This window comes from Ovis canadensis, chromosome 5, assembly GCF_042477335.2.
Source record: "Ovis canadensis isolate MfBH-ARS-UI-01 breed Bighorn chromosome 5, ARS-UI_OviCan_v2, whole genome shotgun sequence".
NCBI classification, from domain to species: Eukaryota; Metazoa; Chordata; class Mammalia; order Artiodactyla; family Bovidae; genus Ovis; species Ovis canadensis.
Window position 1 is genome coordinate 58,257,288 of NC_091249.1, and position 16,907 is coordinate 58,274,194.

The window sequence follows — 16,907 nt, forward strand, 5'->3', positions numbered from 1 at the left end:
GCTCAGATGTGATCACTGGCTCAACACATGTGACCAAGGATGGGCCCAAACTCTCAGACATGAGGCCCTAATATATAAGGCATGCAGCGTTGGCCCATCTCATGGGCATGCGTATGTGTTAAGTCACTTCAAATCATGTCTGACTGTGACCCTGTGGACTATAGCCCTCCAGACTCCTCTGCCCATGGGATTCTCCAGGCAAGAATACTGGAGTAGGTTGCCCTGCCCTGCTCCAAGGGATCTTCCCGACTCAGGGATCGAACCCAGATCTCCCACATTGCAGATGGATTCTTTACCACTGAGCCATCAGGGAAGCCCAAGAATACTGGAGTGGGTAGCCTATCCCTTCTCCAGGAGATATTCCCAACGCAGGAATTGAACCGGGGTCTCCTGCATTGCAGGTGGATTCTTTACCGCTGAACCATCAGGGAGCCTCATGGGTAAGTCTGAGTAAAACTTTGCTTTTAAAAAAGGACCAAGGGGTTCCTGGATGGCCCAGTGGTAACGAATCAGCCTGCCAAAGCAGGAGACACAGGGTAGATCCCTAACCCAGGAAGATCCCACATGCTGTGGAGCAACTACTGAGCCTGTGCTCTAGAGCCCGGGAACCACAGCTACCGAGGCCACACACCGCAACTATTATAGCCCAAACGCTCTAGAGAGTGCGCTCCACAAGAGAAGACGACGCAATGAGAAGCCCACGCACCACAACTAGAGAAAGCCCGTGCAGCAACAAAAACCCAGCACTGCAGAAAATAAAGTTGTTTTGCTTTTTTTTTTTAAAGTACCAGTTCAAAAATTAAATTGCAAAGCAAGCTGAAACGATCTCCAAGAGGAAACTCCTTCATAAAGCATAGCAAAAATTCTTAAAATCTTTCTCCACTTTTCAGTCTGTCAGCATCCCACCCACCTGCGGCTATACCCACCCTTAAAATTCTCCCACCCAGGCCCTGTATGCCCCTGATCTCTTCTGTCCTTACTCCTTCTTACATCAGTATTTTTGCCTCCAACTTGTGGTTCTCTGGCCTACCTGGTGGAAAGTTGGCTGTGGGGCTCACCATACAAAATCTGGGTCCTCTAGTTGGGGCGGGGTTGGGGAGGAAGTTGGAGAGAAGGAGGGTCTGGATGCTTTCATCCTGCTCCCATCTGGGAAAGGGGCATCTGCGGCTCCAGCCTGAAGCTGGTGGCTGGATACAGATCCTGGAGTCAACCACCAAGGTCTGGGACCTCGTTCTGAGTGCCAGACACGTGCACATGTGGCCTGGTCTTGGCTCTGGACCCAGCCCCAAGGACACCAGGGGCTAAGCCACCACTTGAGAACACCCGCTCCAGCTCTCCGAAATGGCGCCCCCTGCTGTCTGTTCCAGGCATTTCCCTCCTGTAATGGCCGTGACCATCCCTACCCTCACTCCACCAGGCTGGACCCGTCTCCCTTCTCCTTCTCACCAGCCCTCAACTGACTCCCAGAGCCAGGAGAGAGCGCCAAGATGCCCACCAGAGAGAGAATCTTCCATGAGTTCTCCCACCTCTGGATTCTGCATGTACCAGCCCCAGTGCTTAGAATGCTCCATCTTCAGCTATTTCTTACTCAGCCTGCAGGTCTCAGCTTACTAGCTAGAGATTTGAGCATAGTGCTAGACACTATTCTAAGTATATTACATATATTATTCCATTAAATCCCCACAATAACCAGAGGAGACAGAAATTATTATCTCCGTCTCAGAGATGAGGAGACCGTAGCTCGGAGAGGTGAACTCACTCATCCACAATCCCTCAGCTTGCACAGCTGGGACTGTGACCCCATGGACTGTATCCCACCAGGCTCCTCTGTCCATGGGATTCTCCAGGCAAGAATACTGGGGTGGGTAGCCATTCCCTTCTTCAGGGCATCTTCTTGACTCAGGAACTGAACCCAGGTCTCCTTCACTGCAGGTGGATTCTTTACCATCTGAGCCACCAGAGAAGCCCCCCATCCAGGGCCACCAGACCCCAAATCCCCCATATTAAGCACCTGCTCTTCTGGCCCACCTGTCACTTACTCCGGAAGGCAACTCCCCACAGCATTTGGGTCTGTGCTTCCTCTGGCTCCCATAGCCCCTAACCCTGCACAGTAACTGCTTGCTTGCATTTCAGCCTTAGCCAACAGGCAAGGAGCTTTTAGAGGGCAGGAAATGGATTTGGGTTGTTAGCTGCTTTATTCCCAGCAATTATAAAACTCATCAAATGCTTGATAAATATTGTTTAGATTAATGGATGAAGAGATGGATGAGTGCACAGATAGGCAAATGGATGCTAAGTGCCGCGACATGGAGATTCATACCTGCCCTTAGGGAATGCTCAGGGCATAAGAGGAAAGACAAGCCAAGAATAAGGATGCAGGGACTACGAGAGGGTGAAATGTGTGATTGGCTGGTAGAACCAGTCTGCTAGAGGTTTGTTCATGGGACACAGGCTCAGTGAGTCATTCTCAGATAAATGATCTCATAGCTAGAACCTAAGATTGGTTAAAAGTAATGAACTGCAGTGAACTGCAGTGAACTTCCTTCCTCCATGGGTATCTTAAAGGATTAAGAACAATCTCTAAAAGGCTTCTGCAAGGTGTTGGCACATAAGACATTTTGTCCATCATTTTTTTTCTAAAGTATGTGCTGTTACTATTATTATTGGTGACAAGGGAGTCCATCCATTCATTTGCTGCTTGCCTTTACCTCACTTGGGAGTTCTGGTTCCAAGAATCCTATCTGGCATCAGGAAATACCTTGGTAAGATGAGATCAGGATGAGAACTCTGCGGCTTCTAAGCACAGCTCCATGGACTCCTAAGGGCTCCTTGTGTAAGATTTAGGGAGTCTGTGAACTTGGATGAGAAAAGAATGATGCCCTTGATTTCTTTTATCACTAAATGAAATTTATCATCTCCTTCAATTATGAAAGGAGATAACAAACCACAATAGATGAAAAGTACTTGTGCCTTTGTCACCCACAGAAATCATAGTTTCATGACAAATCAGAGGTTGCAGAAACCTTGTAATATCACCTATATCCATACAACTTCATAATTATGAAAGCTATAGTGATATCGCGTATCTTATTTAATGTATTAATAAAACGGTATATATATTTCTATAGCATAAAAAAAGAACAATCTCTAAACTGCAAAGCACATTTACAGCCTGTGCTAAACCTGAGAAATAAAACTATTGTTACCACCTTCTGCCAGTTTCATTTTCCCAACTGCAAAGTGGGATTATGTTTGGTTAAGGGAAAGTGGGCCCCAAAGCACTTTGAAACATGATGCCATAGTGCAGTGAATCACTCCCATGGAGGCCACAGCCTGAGAAACAGTCCAGACGGGGAATGCATTCATGCCCAGGGACCCACAGAGGAAGGTGGGGATGGGGGGCGGCGCCCATTTGACCAGAGCAGAAGGAAGCAGAGGTTAGAGGGCTCTGAAGCTAGTCTGGTGATTTCCAGAAAAAGGATTTCAGAGATTGTTGTGCGAACAGTAGGGTCACACTGACACTACCAGAGCACGGGGCGGACTGTTTACAGCTGTGCCTTAAGATGGCGCCTCTGGCATACAATGTGTGCAGGAGATGCCTGAGTGGGGAGCGGGGAGCAAGTTAGGAGGTGGGCACCTCAAGGGCTCTGGCTGGTCACAGGGCACCCCCTCTTTTGGCCTGGAAGGCCAAGTGCCCACAGCATGGTCAGGAGCCGGAACTGAATTCTGGGGATGCCATTCTGGACAAGTCTGTAGGAGCCCAGAGTACTTCTGGGAACTAGATAGGGAGGTATGGGGGGAGTGGGGAATGGTGGACCGAACCGAAAATTACAAGCTATCAGAGAATTTTTCTGCCTAGTTACACTTTAGCAATTTGAATCTCCAACACTAATTTGAATATTAATCATTTTGGGAAAAACATACACATGCAAATACTTTTCCTTTTGAATACCTATCCCCGAGATCCTGACAGATGGCTTGCTCAGCAGCCCTGCTTGCCTCCAGCATCTTGGGCCAGTCATCCTGTTCTCTTGCACAGCCTCACAGATTCCTCCTTCACATAGTGCTCAAACCCTTCCTCCCTGGGCAGGTTGGGTCTTCCCACTCTGTCCTGGGGCTCCCTAATACTGAGGATTCCCCCAAGACATCCACAACCAGCCCCAGCTTGTGCGCACTGATGAATGATCTTCCAACTCAATTAACCAAGTGTCAACCCATGCACCCCTGAGGGCATCTAAGCTGGACCTAAGCGTCTGACCCAGACTAAGGCAAAGGCAAAAATTGGAGCCAATGAGGAGGTTCTGAACTCCCAAGTAGTGGGTAGTGTGTGGTGCTAGAAAGATGCTCAGCATAGCCTCAGAGAAGCTGTGAAAGGGGCTGGCAGCGTATATATCTCCTCCCCCGGTACCCCCATACCCATCTGGCCAGGACTCTAGGGAAAGCTCTGCAGTTTGGGGCAATTGGCAAGTGCCTAGAAACCCATGACAACTGGTACAATGATGAGGGTAGGGGTGGTAGCTCATGTGTTCTGAATCCTCCCTGTAGCCCAGGTCCTGTGCTGATAGCTTTCAAAGTACTGTCTCACGAAACGGATACCACGGTACCCAGTGCATTTCTCACCTCCACTTCACAGATGAAAAAAATCAAAGTCTGGAGAGGTCATGGCCCTTGTGCTGTGGTGGGCCCTGGACTGACCCTAGGTCTGAGCCAAGACCCTGTATCATCCTCCTCCAGGCCAGGCTGCCCTTGACCATAACCTCTGCAGTTCCAGCCCCTAGTTCCCTCTCCCGCCAGTCCTTCCCAGCTGCTCGGTCCCTTCCCTCCCCTTCAGTGAGGGTGCCCCAGATCTCAACCTCACCTCCATCACAGCCCTGGTCACCCCAGCTGCAGACCTCAATCCACCTCACAGGCCCCATCCAGCTTCTCCCCAATCTCCCCCTCAAGCTGAGTTCCAGCTGGGATGCACGTGGGGACCCAACCCGCATTGTCCAAGTAGGATTGAAGGATTGGTCATTCTTTCAGGAGGCACTGCTGATGATGCCATTGCCAGCACTCCACCAGGAAGTGCTGCCAGGCCACACCTGCCTCTTTCCCTGCTCTGTGGAGCTCAGGCTGCTCCCTGAGGGAGCCTATGGGCACTGTATCCTTCCTTCACCAACAGAGTTGTTCAGACAGTCACACCACAGCTAGCTCCATCCTCAGAGTCAGAAGCTTTGCTGTCCCAGCACAGGTGACCACCTCTCCTAACCAGAGTTGTTTCTGAGAATGATATCCAGGGGTACAAGGACAGAGGACAAAGGCAGGTCCTGGCTTATGACCAGTGATGGTTACATAAACAGGGAAATGAATAGATTCTCAAATACTAGATAGGTGTTGAGGAGAGGGCCAGAATTGCCTTTTCTCAGCCATGAAATTAAAAGACACTTGCTCCGTGGAAGAAAAGCTATGACAAACCTAGACAACATATTAAAAAGCAGAGACATTACTTGCCAACAAAGGTCTGTATAGTCAAAGCTATGGTTTTTCAAGTAGTCATGTACAGATGTGAGAATTGGACCATAAAGAAGATTGAGTGCCAAACAGCTGATGTTTTCTAACTGTGGTGCTGGAGAAGACTCTTGAGAGCCCCCTGGACTGCAAGGAGATCAACCCAGTCAATCCTAAAGGAAATCAGCCCTGAATATTCACTGGAAGGACTGACTCTAAAGCTGGTGGGCTTCCCTAGCGGCTCAGATGGTAAAGCATCTGTCTGCAAGGCAGGAGACTCAGGTTCGATCCCTGGGTTAGAAAGATCCCCTGGAGAAGGAAATGGCAGCCCACTCCAGTATTCTTGCTTGGAAAATCCCATGGACCACGGAGCCTGGTCCTATATTTTGGCCACCTGATGCAAAGAGCCTACTCGTTGGAAAAGAGCCTGATGTTGGGAAAGATTAATGGCAGTGGGAGAAGGGGGTGACAGAAGATGAGATGGTTGGATGGCATCACTGACTCAATAGATGTGAGTCTGAGCAAACTCTGGGAGATAGTGAAGGACAGGGAAGTCCACGGGGTCACAGAGTCGGACACAATTGAACAACAGGTATTTATTGAGGACGGAGGCTTTTCCTGAAGGAGGCAGCGCTGAATAACCTGGATAGCCCTATAAGACTGCAGTTTGCAAAGGTTTTGTATGCTCATTACTTCATTTTCATCTCTCACAAAAACCCAGTAGGTTGAGGCATCTTAAGAATACTGTAACCAGTTTACAGATAAAGAAACCAAGCCCCAAAGAAGGGAAGCAAATTCCCAAAGATAACTCACTTAATAAGGGATGGAGCCAGAGCACTCCACCACCACCAACAGCAACATTAAATATAAGGTTAATTTCTATCTGTGCCCCGCCTTCCTGAAAGGAGTATATGGATGCGGGAGAGAGCGGAGCCTTTTTGTAACTGTCACTTGGCAGAGTTCCCTGCTTTGCACACAGAGCATGGACCCTAGACACATTTCTGAGTTGAGGGGCCTCAGCGGCAATATCCAGGGCTTGTTGAACATCTTCATTCCAGATCTGAGCAAGGGAGACTGTCATCTGGGAAGGACCCACTCTCCGCAGCAACCAAACTCCTCCGCGACAAATGACAATGCCTGTTATACCCTCAGCCCCGAGGCAGACCTGGTCTCTTGAAGCCAAGATCCAGGTGTTATGCTAACCTGGGCTAGACCCCCGCTGCATGGCCAGCACCCCTTCTCCACGCCCCACGGGATGGAGAAGCTAATTTATTCAGATGTGTGACGGCTAACAGGCTTATCTAAAATAATTCTCTGAATTATTCATGTGATATTTGAAATCATGATTGTAAGAACAAATTAGCCACCCCAAAACTGGAAATGAAGGCTGCCTCATTAATAATGCATCAGGCAGGGAAGGCAGGATAGCAGGAGTTTGGGTGACTCTGAGCGTTCCGATGGGAGAGTCCCAGCCCCAGGGCCCTTCCAGCGAGGAGTGCCAGGGTCAGAACCGAGACATACCTGTGTTCCCTCTTTGAGGATGGATCTGCTTGGGCCTCTCAGGGTCCTTCCCTCTCTCTTCAGTGTCCCTAAGTCTGACCTTCTATGTTTGGCCAGGATTGCTCTATCTGCCCTTCTGACTCCTCTGCCCTACCCAGGTCATGAACCAGAAGACCTCACAGAGGCCAGGAAGCCCTAGCCCTGGTGCTCAGAGCAACAGCATGTCTAATTGGGAGCCCACCACATCCACTGCTGAGCGATCCAATCTCTCTATTGTCCCAGGAGGTCTGCATGTGACCCTCAAGTCACACTCACCTCTCAGTTAAGGTCTTAAAGCGAGTATGCTGGACAGGGTGACACCAGCAGCCTGTCTCTCTCTCTGAGACTTCGATCATGCAGGGACAGGAGGGGTGGGGAGAGAGTGCCTCCTATCTGTGCCTTAAACCTCATTTCTCTGGACAAGCAACCAAGAGCAGGGGCAGGAAGCATGTCGTACATTATGTCTTCACAGCTCTGCCACAAACTAACTCAAAAACGGGAGCTAGTCAAGCAGCCTCTCTGGCCTCAGTTTCCTCTTTTGGCAAATGGGACGAGCAGTACCTGTATGTCATAATACCCTCTGACAGACAGGACCATTTTAGAGGGAAATAAATGAGAGCCCAGTTGGGAAGCCCTCTGGTAAGCATAAACATAACAAGGGAAAACCATTGCTGTCCAATTCATTTATTTACCTGACTACACTCTAACCATCCCACAAAGGGTAAGAGTAACATCAGCAATGATCTCTCGAGCCACACTCCTAATGCCAAGTTCTGGCCTCAGAGATCTGGAGACCCCTCCTGACTCCATCCTAGATCTTCCAGGAGGTCCTGGGAGAACACAGGAGGGCCTCTCCCCACCCCCACCCCCCCGCCAGGGTGCCTCCCTGAGACCAGTGTGGCAGGTCGGGTGATTCCACAATCAGGGCTGGGAGTGACCTTGGAAATGACAAACGAGGTGATAAAAATCAACTCCAATGTGAGGAGGGAGTCAGAGCCCTCACTGCAAGAGCGTGCACTGCAAGCGAGGCCCTTTCCAGACTAACGCAGAGTGGACGAGAGCCAGGGGTGAATGCAACCCAGCAAGCGCTTGCTGTGCAGTCATGGTGTGAACCCAGTCTCACAGATATTAGAGGAAGAGGGCCAGCAGATACAACGCTGGCCACCAGCCCTGGCACCCTCGGTGGGACCCAGAGGCACCAAGGGTTAGGTTATGGTTAGGCAGCCCTGGGGAGGTGTCCTCAGCTGACCTCCTTCACTCTGCTCCACAGCCCATGTCCTGATTCTACATTTTCCTCCCTGACCCAGCTTACTTCGCTCATCTTCAATCTCCTCAGCCTCATCACTTCCTCCAGGGGGCCTTCCCTGACTTCAGTGACTAGGTCAAACTTCCATGCTGTAGCCTTTCAGGACCATACCATGAAGGTGTCCCCCTTCCCTGGAATTTACCTTCGTTGTCGATTTTTATGTAGACAGATTTGTAAACACAGATCGAGATTTATATAAACAGACACACTCAGGAAATTAGTAGGTAAACATCCACCTTCCCCCAGCAGGCTGAGCTCCATATGGAAGGCTTCACGTCTGTGTGCCCTGCTGCCCATCAGGCCTGGCTCACAGAACACCCTCAGTAAACACTTGTTGAATGAAGTAGTGAAGAGCAAGTGGGTGGTCCCCTCTGTCCTCGGCCTTGGACCCACGGGAGGCTCCAAGGTCACTGAGCTGACCGCAGAGGCAGGAGTAATGAGAGCAAGGACCAGGGAGGCCCCTCCTGCCGAGACCTCGGCACCAAGCACAGTGCAAGGGGGAGACCAGCACCTGGGAAGGCCTCACCCCTCACTCCATGGACCAACACCCTGCCATGGGGAGACCAGAGAGACCCAAGAATTCTCCCAGTCAGGCACCCAGAGAACCTGAGCCCCAGGGCCGAGTGAGCCGCAGCACCAGCCCAGGAAAACACACCAGCTAGGGGCTTCCGGAATCAGCCAGAAAGCATGGGTTGTCAGGAATTTAAAGACAGAACAAGGGCCCGGACCTGCCCCCTGCCAATTTAATACCAGTCCATGAGGTACAAAGTAGGTCACTCACTCCCCAGTGCAGAAGTGCTGTGTATTTTTATAACTAGGTTTGAACATCATCAGGTGATGAGCTTATAACATTGCTGTCCCCTAGGGCATGGCCTCAATTTATGAGCCTTATTTTTAACTGGAGGAGAACAGTGCTGAATCAAATGCTACTTGTGTGTTAAGATCCCCTGGGAGGAAGTGATCAAACAAAGGGTCAAGGTGGACAGCCTGGCCGTGGACGGCAGGGCCTGATGAACTGCGCGTGCTGGGTACCTAAGAATCCTCAGGTTGAGTGTCCACAGCCTTTTGAGGGCCGTGCCTGACTGTAATCAGCCTCCCTTTCCTTCTGCCTCCTCCTCCCTTCAGCACCTTATATTCTCTGCATGCCTTTACTTGCTCCTCCGACCACTCAGAGAGGCAGGGGGCTCAACAGGTATTAGAACCACAAGAGGTGCAAGGCTTCATCTGTGGTCACCTGCACATCAATCAAGGCACGAACCCAGCCTGCACCTCCCAGGGCCCTGATCCTGCAGAAGCTGTAGGGCCTTCAGCAAGGAGAGATGCCCCAGGGAGCAGCAGGGAGAGATGCCAGGATTCTGCGGATGCAGATGGCACCCACATGGCCAAGACAGGCCTCAGGGCAGAGTATTGCATGCTCACCAAAGCGTGTCTCCTCCTGGGTCTTCAGCAGAATGGCCTTTCCCAGCTGCCCCGGTGGTGGAATGTGGCCATGAGTCCTGATCACAGGGAATGTGGACATAAGCGATGAATGCTCCTTGTATGCTCCTTGCAAGCCCGGACATACCTCCCATGGGGCAGTCACCCTGGCTGCTTTCCATTCTGGCTGGAGAGAAAATGACCCCTAAGTGTCCGTGGGTCACTGAAGTCAGCAGAGTCATGACGCAGAGAGGGCCTGAGTCCCTGAATCACTGTATCAGCTGCCTGACCAGAGTCACCCCTACTGGTGTAAGAAATAAACTTTATAACCTTATTGGTCTAAGCCACTGAAACGTTAATGAATTTTCTGTCTTGCCCTGATAGACCCCAAGAGCCCCAAAGGGCCATAACCAATACTGCCAAGCCTCTCCCAGCTCAGAAGGCACAGGGGATGGGTGCAGAGTGACCGCTGAAGGACCATGTATCCAGCCAAGGGCAGAAAACCACCACACGGGAAAGGAAACCAGAGGCCCTAGTGAGCTTGGTCCTGGCAGGAGCTTTCCACAGGCAGGCATGCCTGGGCTTCAGATCAGGCCTCCAGGGCTCTTGCACGTGATCACAAAGGGAGGCAGAAGGACCTGATGGGAGAAGCTCCCGCCTTAGTGGAGAAAGGATGGAGAAATGAGCACAGGTGCAGCGCCCGCTGATACCTCGGGCCTGGTCTCTCCAGCCCCAGCTGTAAGGGGGGAAAGGACTGTGAGGGTGGGATTAGGTGCTGCGTGTAAGGCACTTTGCACCCAATAAGCCCCACTGAAAGCCTCTGATCTTCTTAGAGAAAGTGGGGAACAAGGAGGCTGCTGAGGGCTCTGGCTGAGCTGTGGACACTCCTGAGCCTCTGTCATTTTCCCACCTGCCAAACCCCAGAGGCAGATCGCCCAGGCTCAGAAGCTACATTCAATGGAGAGAACAGCCACCCAGCCCCCGAGTGCTCAGCTCTGAGCAGCCATACCCTCACAGGGGAGCATTTTCACCTCAGGCTGCCTGCTCCGGGTGACGTCACACCTCCAGGGATGATCCAGCCAAGCACGGCCAGGCAGGTAGGCTGGAGTTGCTGCTCTCGGAGGAGGGAAGGGGGTCTCGAGGTGAGCTGTAGCCATGGACACTCCAAACAGCCCCACAGGCAGGAGTGCAGGGGGCAGGGTGAGCTGGCTGGGAGCAGGCCAGGCCTGAGTGTGCAGGACAGATGCACAGGGCCCGGAGTAAAGTCTGGAGAACATTGGCCTAACACCAAAGACCACAGCCTACATGCTCCTTGCAGACTGGCCATGGGCCAGCAGGATGCCAGCCAGATGGGGGCCAGGCCAAAGGCATCTTCGGAATGCCAGCATTGGAGCTGCCCTCTAAGGACCACCTTGCCCCATAACCCTGGTCTCTTCAAGCCCAGCATGGGACCACCTAGGGCCCAGGTTCATCACCCTGAAAAGTTATTGTGGCTTCTCCTTTGTCCCAGGCTCTCCTTACGTCTGGAGCACACCTCCATTCAGTGCAAAGAGCCTGGTGCAGCCTCCTCTGCCCAGCACCCCATCCCCCACCAAGTCTTCTGGTCCTCACATTCTCTTCCCTTCACACCGCCTCAGTTCTATTCAGGGACCCAGTAAATAACTACCCCTTCTCTGCCTGAACCTGAAAGTGAAAAGGGTCAGTTGCTCAGCTGTGTCCAATTCTTTGTGATCCCATGGACTACAGTTCACTAGGCTCCTCTGACCATGGAACTCTTCAGGCAATAATATTGGAGTGGGTTGCCATGCCCTCCTCCAGAGGGATCTTCCTGACCCAGGGGTCTAAGCCTGGTCTCCTGCATTGCAAGCAGATTCTTTACCATCTGAGCCACCAGGGAAGCCTTGGTCAACTGACAAATAAGATACTCAGGGAAGGAGAAACCAAAAGGTTACCTTGGGTTTTGAACAGGATGAATTGAGGAATTCAATTCCTCAATTGAATTGTATCTGAGGGCAAGGGGCTCTCTGATACTCGACCTCAAAAATAAGAAGGCTTTCCCACCCTGTCAGCTGGGGACACACCAGAGGACTGACAGCAATTAGGAGCACAGGCTGTCTGGGGACAGCCTGGCTCCCAGAACCGAGAGAAAGAGAAGGGACAGGGCGGTACACCCACTTCCTCCCCAAAACCTGTCCACCAGGGACAGTAATGGGCGGGGCAAGGGGTCAGAAACTGTCAGGGGAAACCGGAGGTGTGGGAAAATGATATTTCCCCCAACATCACGGTGAATAAAAACACTGACAAATATTTAAAACAGAAAACCAACCAACCAGGACCTAATATATAGCACAGGAAACTCTGCTCAAAATCCTGTAAAAACCTATATGGGAAAGGACTTGAAAAAGAATAGATACATGTATATGCATATTTGAATCACTTTGCTGTACACCTGAAACTAACACAACATTGTTAATCAACTATACTCCAACAGAAACTAAAAATTTAAATTAAATTTCATTTTTTAAATGTAAAATTTTTTAATTAAGTAAAATAAAATTTTTTTAAGTCAGGAATCCGGGAGCAGGAGGTGGGATGGGAGTGGTTAAGAGCACAGGCTTCTGGAGGCAGACCTGGGTCTGACTTTTGGCTCTAGCTGTGCGACACTCACTGAGGTTCCTGACCTCTCCGTGCTTCGGTTTCCTCCTCTGTAAAATGATGGTGGTGGTCACATGCCTACCTCATGGAGAGCCTGAGAAATCAAATAAGATCATCCGCATCAAGCCCTCCACCTAACACCTAGGATCTGATGGTGGGAGCCATGGCAGCCGCCAGAGAAACCGCTCTCGCTTCCCTGAAGGCTTCAGAGTGCAGCAGGCAGGTGCTCACAGACAGGCTACCAAGCCACGGGGCAGGGCTGTGCGGCAGGGAGAGCACAGCGTGCTACGACAGTGGGTTTGGTCTGGGGGAGGCAGGGCAGGGACAAGCATCTGGGAAGAAGAGACGTTTCAGAGAGAGCTTGAAAGATGGATAGCAACTGGGAGAGTGGGGTTGGAGGCAGTGATGCTGGGGATGGTGGGAAGGTGAAGAATAGGAGGGAATCCAGGCAGAGGAACAGTATGTGTGAGGTGGGAGGGGTTAAAGGACCAGGAAGCAGTGGGGGGCAATGGCAGCTATGTGTTAGGTGGGACGGAGGAAGCTATGCAGGAGAAGATCAAAAAGGCTGTCTGGGCCAAGCTAGAGAGGGCCCCGGCTAGGATCCTGAAAACCCAGGGGAACGAATGTAGGGGTTTTAGGCACCGAGTTAGAGACACTGAGTGCATGCCAGGCACTCTCTGACCTAAGCACAGAGACACAGTGAAAACCCAGATGCAAAACCCTTGCTTCAGGGCACCTGCACTCTAGTGGGATAGAAAACAAGAAGCAAGATATGCTGGTTACACATGAAAAAGAGAAATAAAGCAGAGAACAGGAATAGGAAGTGTGAAGGGGGGTTGCAATTCTAAACAGGGAGTGCAGGGAAGGGCTCGATTAAAGTAACGTCATGACCAAAATTGCACGTTCAGGAGCAGGGCTTGGGTGACCAATGGAGAACGCATGGGAAGGGACGCTGGAGGCTGTGGCCACCAGCAGGGCTGAGGCTATGGTCAGGTTAGGGGAGCCCTGTGGCTCTCCCCAAGGGACCCCCTAGGCTCACGCTGGCAGAGCAGGGGGCTTCTATGCCCTCTTCTTTCTTGGCCACACACATTCCCTGAGCTGAGCTGGGAGGGCTAATTCCAGCAGGCCTGGTACTGGGCTGAGCTGTGTTACTGAAACAAGAGGTATACCACCCAGCACTGCCCGCCACGAACAGCGCAGGAAACTCACTGATTAATAGTCCTGTTTTGCAACCATGGGTCCGAGGAGTTTCAGGGCACTTTGTACCCACTAGACAGCATCATTTATTGAAAACAGTGAGATTGATGATTCCTGCCTGGTCTCAATAAGACCTCCAAGAGGTTCTGTTGTTAGGCCAGCATCAAGGCAAGAAATACGCCTTTGTGACCAGTTGGGGTAAGAGTCCTGGCCAAGACTCCATTTCAGGCTTCTCAGTTCAAGGTGTTCTGTGCTGGAGGTTCCTGGTCCAAGAGAGGGGACAGCTGGAGCCCAACCCTGGCCTCTCTGGGTGGTGCCTCAAGGCAGACTTTGGCAAGGACACAGGTCCTTTCTGTAATGCTCTCGCTGCATTGCATGCTTGTCCTGCAATAAGCTGCAGGTTCTCAAGCGTCATGTCCTGGGGTCCTGTTAGTCTACTTTCCAACAGCCACGTTAGTGCTCAACTTGACACTCCTGTTTCAAGGTGGCAGGCAGGGGTCCTCAGCGATTCTAAACTAGACTTTAGAAGCGGGCCACCACTGCTACCATTTTTAAACGTCTTTCCTTCCATACTCCAGTCACTGTTGGCAGGATGGGGCTCAAAACTTAGACATATTAAATGTTAACCAATGAAAACAAGAAAAACTTTTTCTGAATTAAAACTTGTGGTGGTGGAAACTTGAATTTAAAATCAGATTTTCTAATTGAATTGAAGGCTATGCAATTAAGTAAACGAATGACTAATGAAATGATTATAAAGCACTTTGCAGAAACGGTATGTAAATGCAGGCGGAGAACAGCACAATGTGATGACAGTTGCTCTGCCAGCTGCTTGTGGTTTGGGAGAGCGTGGTCCCGAGCTGTCCCGCAGGGAACGGGCACCGGTATTCAACACACATCACTGTCCTGACAGCCCTGAAGCCGGGCCCTTCACAAGAAGGGGGCATCCTAACTGCAAGCTTTGGGGTTTACCTGTAAGCCTCGGTGTTAAGAAGCAAAGGCCTCACTTTGCCAACAAAGGTCCACACTGGCAAGGCTACGGTCTTTCTAGTAGTCATGCACAGTAGTGAGAACTGGACCATAAAGAAGGCAGAGCATCAAACAATTGATGCTTTTGAACTGTGGTGTTGGAGAAGACTCTTGAGAGTCCCTTGGACAGCAAGGAGATCAAACCAGTCAACCCTAAAGGAAATCAACCCTGAATATTCATTGGAAGGACTGACGCTGAAGGTGAAGCTTCAATACTTTGGCCACATGATGCGAAGAGCCGACTCATTGGAAAAGACCCAGATGCTGGGAAAGATTGAAGGCAGGAGGAGAAGGGGATGACAGAGGATGAGATGGCTGGATGGCACCACTGATGCAAAGGATGTGGACTCGGGCAGACTCCAGGAGATGGTGAGGGACAGGGAAACCTGGTGTGCTGCTGTCCATGGGCTCGCAGAGTCGGACACGACTTGGAGACTGACAGCAACGACTAGGTGACCATCGCATCCCACAAGGAGGGCAACCGAGCGGCCTCAGCAGGGCAACTGGGAGAAATACTGCAGCGTCAGGAAATGTCCCTCACAGTCCCCCTTCCCAGCAAAGCAACCTGTAGCCACACAGATTTACAGCCTCTTCAGAGACTAGAAAATACCTGCACATAGACCCTAGCCAGGTGGGAGCAAGGGCTCTGCCACCCTAGGTCCTAGGTTGGTCCAGATTCATAGCTGAGGGTCACAGGGCACACACCGTTCAGGAGGTGGAACTCCCTACGGCAGCTCAATGGAGTGGCGCACCCAGCACGGTTGTCCCCTGTTCCTTTACCTGGAGAAGGCTTCTCAGGGAACATGGGGGTCCCGGGGGACTGTCTGGCAGAGCCAGCCGAGCACCTTGGAGGGATGCTTCTGGGGTAAGCGGGGATAAGAGCAGAAGCCTCGGGAGAAGGCGGCGCATCCATCGCCTGCCCCCACAGTCTGCTTCCACGTACAAGGCCCCAGCAGTTAACAGGCCACCTGTAGATGGAGTACCTGAGGTGCCCACGCTCCACCTCCACCAGCTGAGATGGTCCCTGCCCCTTCAGCAGCCATGTCCACACACTGTGCCAAAGTGGAATCAGTGCAGACCCAACTTCTAGGATCCCCTTCTTACTTCATTCTGCCCCACAGTTTTTTTTTCTTGAGGGCACCTTGGAGCAAGCCATCTTTTCATAGACCACCAATGCCTGGCCAAGCATCACGGAACTGCTCTTCCACAGTTAAACTTTCTAGTCTGCAGTCATCACATGTCTGTAAATAAAGCACAGTTTTCATTAAGTTTGCTCTCTGAGGAGGTAAAAATCTCCTAGAATCCAAACAGCACGGGTGGAATCAAACAAAGGGTTTTTCACAAAGGCTCTTGGGATCCTGGGAGGCCCCCTTTCTCAGGAAAAGCCTCCACTCAGAGAGGGGTTTGGCCAGGCTGTTGGAGGCTCTCGAGACCCTTGGTGGGCGTGAACATGAGAAGGTCTTTGGCGAGGCTAAGGAAGAGATGCTGCAGAGGCCAAGCTCGCCTGCTAGCTGGAGAGACGGAAGATCTCATCCCCATTGAAATGGTAATCGCTTCACTGGGTCATCACTTTGAAAAATAATGTTGCAAGAGGCACAGAGGCAGCTGGCTGTGAACAGCACACAGGAGGAGCGCACAAGGGCTGCTGCTCAGAGAGGGGCCTGGGCAGCCGGACATCTAGAGCCACAGGGCCACAGGGCCCTCCAAGAGGGATTCTCCACTCCTGAGCTGGAAGCTGGGGACAGGCCCTGGACCTGGTCGGGGAGGCCGGACACCCCAATATTCTGGCCTGTGGTGGCGGCTGCCACCTCTGGGAGCTGCCCTCAACGAGTGTTCAGGACTCAAGTTAACACTCTGAGAGGCTACTCCAGAGCACCTTCACCACTGAATCCCCTTCTGGCTTCACCATGCTGGGAGGTAGACACTATCACCCTCATCTGACAGACAAGAAAACTAAGGTGAAAGGGAGATTAAGGAACATGGCCAAGCCTCAGTCCTGTGCTAGCCTGAGACAGTCCAGTCCTGGATGAACCATGAGTTTGGGGATGGACAGTGCATAGATCAGCCCAGACACCTCCCCAAGCTCTAACCGCCCTGTCCTGCTCCGCCTCCCTGCCCCACCAGGAAGCCACGCTTGTAGTCGCTGTGCCCTAGGGACTTCTCCCAGGCTTCGATGCACTCTGGGTGACTGACCCGTAGGAAACCTTGAACCTGCCCTCTGCGCAGTTTTCTGTGTGTGATCGTCTATTTGTCTATCTGGTCAATAGATAATAACATA

The 16,907-nt window shown here is 51.5% G+C and overlaps 1 protein-coding gene across 1 annotated transcript in view; it reads right to left on the reverse strand.

Moving 5' to 3' along the window:
* FSTL4 (follistatin like 4) overlaps positions 1–10,914 on the reverse strand; it is a 739,698-nt gene extending 728,784 nt beyond the window's left edge. The window contains exon 1 of the mRNA XM_069592040.1: positions 10,780–10,914. The gene's annotated coding sequence lies outside the window, so the exon portion shown is untranslated. The remainder of the gene's footprint in view (positions 1–10,779) is intronic.
* Between the last annotated feature and the right edge of the window lie 5,993 nt (positions 10,915–16,907).